Here is a 7,557-nt window from a genome sequence, read left to right as displayed (position 1 = left end):
AATTGATGAAGATGCCACCATGGCATTAACATATTGCTTTGGTGATTTGGAGGCTTCTTCAAGTTTCACCATAGCCTTCTCAAACTTCAAATTAATGGTATCAATATGAGCACTAAGTTGAGCACCCAATTGAGTAATAGAGTCCACTTCATGCTTTCCTCCTCTAGTAGCCTTTTGAGGTCTACTATATTGTAAGTTATGGACCGCCATTTCCTCAATCTTGTTCTATGTTTGATTATCGTCAACTTCGGTGAACATACCATTTGATCCCATGTTGAGAATGTTTTGGGAGTCTTCATAAAGACCATTCCAAAATTGTTGTACCAAGAACCACTCGCTAAGTCCATGATGAGGACATGAGCGACAAGTTCCTTTGAATCGCTCCCAAGCTTCGTTCAAAGATTCTTCGTCCCTTTGTTTAAACCCCGTGATTTGGCCTCTTAGCATGTTAGTCTTTTCCGGAGGGTAGAACTTTTTGTAGAAAGCAAGAGCTAATTTCTTCCAAGAGTCAATACCAAGAGTAGCCTTATCAAGGCTTTTTGGCCATTGTTTCACGGTACCAATAAAAGAAAAAGGAAATAAGACCCATCGAATTTGGTCTTGAGTCACCCCGGTTTGTGAAATCGCATCACAATAGTCACAAAAAGTCTCCATGTGAGAATGAGGGTCTTCACTAGGTATTCCCCCAAATTGGCTTCTTTCGACTAATTGGATAAATGCGGATTTTGCAATGAAATTACTGGTCAAATGTTGTGGTGTAGGAGTACCATTGGGTAGGTTCTCCTCGGTTGGTACGGAATGTGATGAAAATTTAGGTATTGTGGGTTGATTTTGTGGTGGGTTTTGTGTTGGGTTCTCCTCTCCTTCTCTTGCAAAAGGGTTGATGAACTCAATATTATTTAGTTGAATATCCACAATCTCACCAATACCTCTCAAAGTATTTCTAACAAGTCTTCTATTGGTTGTCAAAGTTCTTTCAATTTCGTGATCAATGGGTAACAAGTTACCTTCTGATCTTCTAGACATGCAAAATATCAAAAAACTTGAAAATAATTAGAACAAACCTTGAGGAGTTTTACTTCCCCAAGGCAAAGAAAGACACAACTAAGTACAATCAAAGAAAATCAAATCAAGTTAACACCGTCCCCGGCAACGGCGCCGTTTTTGGTCGGAATGGTTTTCGGGTACTTGTCGTTAGGAGCACCGAGACCAAAACAATATTTATAACTTCACAAACTACTCTACTATTAGTAAAGAGGTAAGTAAAGGTCGGATCCCAAGGCACAGGTATTGATGTAGGATTTTCGATTGCAAGTAGTGGTGTCTATGGGTGTCACAATTTGGGTTGAGATAAGAAGATCACTAAACTAAATAACAATGTAAATAAATAAGCAAGATGATCAAAATGAGATGTAAACAATTGATTAAAAGCACTAGGGTGTCATGGGTTCATAAGGGATTCATGGGAATTGATCATACAAACATATTCTCAAATTATAAGCAAGCAATTATTGTTGTGATAGGATCGAGTTGGTTTATATCTTACAATTCTAGGAAGGTTTGGGTCCCGGAGTCGAATCGATTAGATTGTACAACACCTACAAGTCGACTTAATCCTCCCTACTCAACTATATGCATGGTCTAATGAGACTCGAGTTGGTTTATGTCTTACAAGTCTCATTGAAAAGGTAAGTGATGGGTAAAAAATGTATGGATTCATAGGCTCGCATTTCATCAAACATAACATGTGCATAAGTTGAGATCACAACAAGCAAGCAAATAAATTATGTGAACATATTAGATTAAGCATGAATCATCCCCCATGTTAGTTTCCCCAAATTCCCCATTAACCCTAGCTAAGGAAACTACTCACTCATTATCATGTTTAACGTGCTAACAAGGTTGTCAATCATATTAACAAAGCAAAACATGATGAGTAAATGGAAATGATTAACAATAATTAAAACAAGGGTTAAGAGAATTATACCTAATGATGATTCCAAAATAATAAGCAAAGAATAATAGAAGTACTTGATGATTGATGGAAGGTTGTCAATCTCCCAATAATACCCAAATAATCTTCAATTACACAAAATAAATGATGAACAATAGATAAATTAAGGATATGAGATTTGTATTAATGCTTAATTAAAAGTTGATTACAAGATTAGAATGAGATTAAGATTGCATAAGAAGAACATGATAATCAAATTAGTACAATGAGGTATTTATACTAAGGATTAGGTACATAAATTAGGGTTACTAAGGGCTTAAATGACGATTAAGACCTTTAAGAAAAGTTGAGGAAGTGCTCCTCTCGAAGGAGATGCTCATCTCCGCTTCGCTAGTCTTCAAGGAATATGCGCATCCCGAGTGAACCAAGGGAGAGGACGTTTTGCACTGTGAAGGAATACGAGCGGCCAGATGGTCAGGACGAGCGGATTGTGGAGGTCTAGGATGAGCGGACTGGGTGGTGAGACGCTCGGATTCTGGAGGGCTAGGACAAGCGTCCCGAGGCTGCGACGAGCGGATAGTAGCTCAGCAAGCTTCTTCTTCATTTCTTCTTTTCTTCTTCCAACAATCCTCAAGGATTTTGTTGGGGATGCAAGGATCTTCTCATCATTGCCCATCTACTACATTATTTACATAGGCCTTTTAGTCTTGTCTTTACTTTGATGCTTGGTCATTAGATTCGATCAATTTAGCTCCATTTTGCCATGAAAATTCAAGGTTTGCACTCTTCTCCTACCAAGGAAACAAAACCTCAAAGAATATGCAAAACGAAAGACTAAAGATAGTAAATGACCCAATTATGCACTAAAAGCATAGGAACGAGGCTAATTCGGGGACTAAATATGCTCTAAAATGAGTCACATCAGCAAGAGCCAATTTCATATCTCAGTCTCTTAAAGACTTAGCCATAGTGAACCTCAGAATCCTCCCAATATTCTTGTTGGTTACCTTGATCTGCCCATCCGTCTGTGGTTGTAATACTCCACTGAACCAAAGATGTTATTCGGGTGGGAACCCCCTTGAAGAGGTCCATTGACAGGCTTAAAATCTGACTAGTGCTTAATGGGATTGAAAGTACTACTCATATCAACAAAGTGCACTTTAATTCTTTTCTCGTTATCCATGCAAAAGAACTCCACAGTTAAGCGTGCTTGACTGAGAGTAGTCTTAGGATGGGTGAGCTCCCGGGAAGGTATTCGGGATGCGCGTGAGAGAGGATAAAATGCGCTGGAAAGGACCCGTTTTGATCCGTGGGCCATGTACAGATCCCGGCGAGCTACCGTGAGTGACCGCTCCTGACCTTAGGTTTGGGCCGAGGTGTTATTGTGGGTGGTGAGAAGTGCTTAATAGGAGCTTAGTTTTCCGCAGCTTTCATAGAGTCTTCCAGAAGTGACCCATAAACACGACGTCTCTTTCTGATACAATGGTCTTAGGCACTCCATGACGCTTGACTATCTCCTTGAAATATAAGTCATTAACCCCAACAACATCTTCTATCTTTGTGCAGGTAACAAAGTGTGGCATTTTACTGAACCTGGAAATTACCACCATGATAGAATCGTTACCCCTTTGGGTCCTTGAAAGTGCCACAATGAAATCCATACTGATGTCTTCCCAAGGCCTGTTAGGGACAGGTATAAGAGTGTAGGGCTTGTCTGAATGTAAGACTTAGACTGTTGATAGGGTGCACATCTTCTGATAACATCTTGCACATCACTCAGCATTTTTGGCCAATAGAACTAATCCTATAGGATCTTGCTTTAAAAACTTCCTTACTTTCCTCATTCTTAAATCTGACAAAAAAGATACCATTTGGAAGAAACGATACATTATCTATATCATGCTTGGCCTAGATTCATTTGATAAATCCTTCAACAATCTCCCATGGCGGGTCGACGCTTAGAATGAAACATTATACATGTAACACCCCCAATTTTTCCGTCGTTTTCTTTTTCTAATACCTAATTTAATGCTTAAAAAAAAATAGACAAATCGAGAGTGTTACTTGCACGAGATGAGTTGTGCTAATGATTAGAACTCAAAAGTTTTACAAAAGGGTAACTTATAACTAGATTAACCAAAATAATTTAAGACCGTAATTAAAAGTTTTCATACTTGGAAACCCCAAGTTACATTATTAAACCGAAAAAGTCCATTTGAAATTTATCCCGCGGAAGCGTAAAATATAACAAAAGTCCAATGACATAACCAAAATTGTAGTAGTCTAATAATCGTGGAAACATCACTCTCCATTACCATTCGGCCAAGCCAACATCCAGTAAAATATTCATTTAACCTTTACACCAAAATTTACCAAACAATGCTCCCAATATGGCGGAAAATACCATATGGTTCATAACATACCCACCACATTTATAAATATTTGGGTGGACATTAAAAAAAGGAAAATATCAACCAACCGTGGTTGAGTATGGAAAATCAATTCTCGTTACAATAATTAGTATATATAGCAAACTAGTATACATGTAACTAAAATGTTCAATACCTAAAACTTAAAATTTTAAACCACTTTACCTTTTCTAAATCATTTTTAAAAAAATTTCCACCAATCCTTTATCATGATATTCGGGTAGAGGAATATAGAAGGCTTAGTCAATCAAGTTTCGAACCAATGATGACCTTACCAACTTACTTGGCCAAAAGTCTCGAGCCTGCACGCCCCTCAAAAAGCTTACCACAAGGAGAAGGATCAAAAGGCAGGGTCTCGATCAATAAACCCCCACTGGACACCTTATAGGAGTTCTTGTCCATGGAAACATCCTACCCCTCTACCTCACAAAATCCAACAAAATAATAAAATTTGATTTCCACACATAAACCATTTCACATATCCATAAATTCCACAATTATCCAAGGATATAAATAAGCAATAATTTTTAAAAACCATTCTAACAATAATTTTTAGCAACCACTTTAAAATATCAAAAGACAAGTCCATTAGTAAATGACCGCTTCAAAACTATTTAAACCTCATTCTTTGTCCAATATTATATCAATACATACACATGGATATTAATCTCATAAGAATTTTGTAATACCCGGATACTTGAAGACCTATAGGAACCTCGAGATGAATGAGATGACCTTAGGCTAGACGAGAGGCTACTCGTGAGTGAGGTAAGACTGTACATTGGACTGAGTATAACTTACACAAGACCTATTGAGAGTGCAGTGGACCGAGTAGGCGCCACTCGGCCGAGTACAAGCAGTACTCGACCGAGTGAGTGGCACTCTATAACATCCCTAATTTTCGTAATATATTTCTTTAATTTTATTTTCCCATATTTCATATTTTATTTTCCGCGAAAATATCCGTCTGTTGTTTGTTTGGCTCGTTGGGCTTTGTTTTGGTGAAGACCCATTGGTTCCCTTGGTTTTCACGTGAATATGGACTAATATGGATGAGTTTTGGGCCTAAGCTTGGAATAAACCCATTAGCTTCTCTTATAAATTGGAGTGAAACATAAACCCTTGCTTTCTTTTTCCTCCTATTTCCACAAAACCCTAAACCTAATTCTCTCCTCCTCCTTCCTCCCTTTGGGGCCGTGAGATCCCCTTCCCCATAGGGTTTCGTGCGCCTCTTGTTCCTCCTCTCTTCATCATCTTTCGTGCCTAGATTGATCCTACTTCTTGGATCTATCTATTCCCGTCGTAATTTCCATGTTTTTCGCGTAGTTTTTATAGTTTTATGTAATCGTTAGCGTTTTAATTGGGAACGTTTCCCTTTGGCGCATTTGGATGGATCGATGAAGGCGTTGAGACTGCTCCTGGAAAGGATATCTACATCGTGGACGAAGATCTTGAGAATTAATTGCTAAAAAGATAACTAGGTGTTTCTCTTTTAATTGTGTTTATGCCAATTGATGTAACTAATATGATTTAATGATTGTTTTGTATGATTGGTACATGTTTGATTGTTTATTATCATGATTAATTATGTTGTCACATGTTTGTATATGTTTTAATGCATTAATTGTATATCATATGGTGTTTATGCAGTTTAAGGGTGTAATGAGCGCAATTAGGGTTTACGAATGAAACCCTAGTTGCGGCATGATAGGCGGCCACGAAGGGAATTCAAAGTTATAGCTAAAGCTAGTAAAACCTTGATGATGATTCGAGTGTTATAGTTGAAGTTAGTACGACTTTGGGTCGTTACTCTAGTTATGGCTGAAATAGGTATAACCTTGGAAATATAAATCAAGGTTATAGCTGAAGCTACTATAACTTTAGAATACGAGTTAAGGCTATAGCTAAGACTAACGTAACCCTGGGATTATGGCTCAAGTTTATGGTTGGAACTAGTATAACTTTGAGTTTCGTGTCAAGGTTATGGTGGAGGTTACTATAACTTCAAGGGTATTTATTGAAGTTATAGTCGAGGCTAGTATAACCTCATGTTTAGAGTTCATGTTATGGTTAAGGTTACTATAATATTGATCATTATTATTTGTTTCATATGTAGAGTTATATCCAGTTATAGTATAACATTGTGTTTGCTTATGTCTTTGGTTACTCTATTTATATGATAAGTTGTACAATCAGTTACACTGTTCTATGAGTTATGTCATGATGTTGTTCATGCATTGTTGGTACTGTCGGTTATACCGTGCATTTGTGGTTGGCTGGTTGTATAGATGACGGTAGAATCGGTTATATACTATCGGAATGAAAAAACGTCGCCCTTCAGGGATGGTTGTATGGTCTATGGTTGGGGGGGAGGGGGAGGGGGTAGCAGAGGTAGTTCGTTAATCGCTCTGTTCCCCGGGTGTCGTTCGGTGTACAGTTATTGCACCGAGAGGTCTGGCCAGGTCTTAAGCATATAAGCAATGGTTATACGATATACATAGTACCTTGGATGTAGTTCGTTAGTCGGTCCACAACCCGATGTATATACCCAGTATCTGCCGAGTCTCCAGCAAACACCCGATGATTATCGGACTATAACATGCTTTGGAATCGCGGCGTTTGATCGACAGTTCGTGTACAACTTTAAGTCGGGAAACTTAAAATGATTTCAAAAATAAAACATTTCAAAACTTTTTAAAAGTACCTGGAATGTTTAATGCATGACGACGGGGTCACAATGACACTAACTAGAGTCAAAACCGACACCGGACCAAAAACCGACTCAAAAATTCAAATCCCGACTCCAACAACGAGTCAAACCGAGTCAACCACCAAAAACAAATCATTCAAAGCCTTCTACACTAAGATTTCCCGGATTCATGAATGGTCAAGTACCAAACATGTGACTACAAATCCTAGGATAGAACAAATCATGATTGCATTTGTGTGAAAGTGACAGGACAACTCGAAGACCCGCGACGTGGCTCGCGCCTCTTTGAGCAGCCCAGGTGGCCACATCGCTCAAAACTCACACAACCACTTATTTTCCTATAAATACCCCTCAAATGCCCCCATTTGAGAACTTACACGAGTGTTCGCCCCCTCTTTTCTCCCTTAAAATTCTCGACTCGACTTCCTAAGTCACAATCCGACGCGTATTTACGACCTACCAAT

At 38.5% G+C, this 7,557-nt stretch overlaps 1 non-coding gene across 1 annotated transcript; it reads left to right on the top strand.

Annotated features, from left to right (window-relative positions):
* Nucleotides 1-340: 340 nt before the first annotated feature.
* Nucleotides 341-447, top strand: LOC141603337 (small nucleolar RNA R71). The gene has a single exon (XR_012525220.1). It is a non-coding gene; the product is annotated as a small nucleolar RNA R71 (small nucleolar RNA).
* The last annotated feature ends 7,110 nt before the right edge of the window (nucleotides 448-7,557 follow it).

Source organism: Silene latifolia, chromosome 9 (assembly GCF_048544455.1).
Source record: "Silene latifolia isolate original U9 population chromosome 9, ASM4854445v1, whole genome shotgun sequence".
NCBI classification, from domain to species: domain Eukaryota; kingdom Viridiplantae; phylum Streptophyta; class Magnoliopsida; order Caryophyllales; family Caryophyllaceae; genus Silene; species Silene latifolia.
This window is presented reverse-complemented; position numbering and strand designations above follow the sequence as displayed.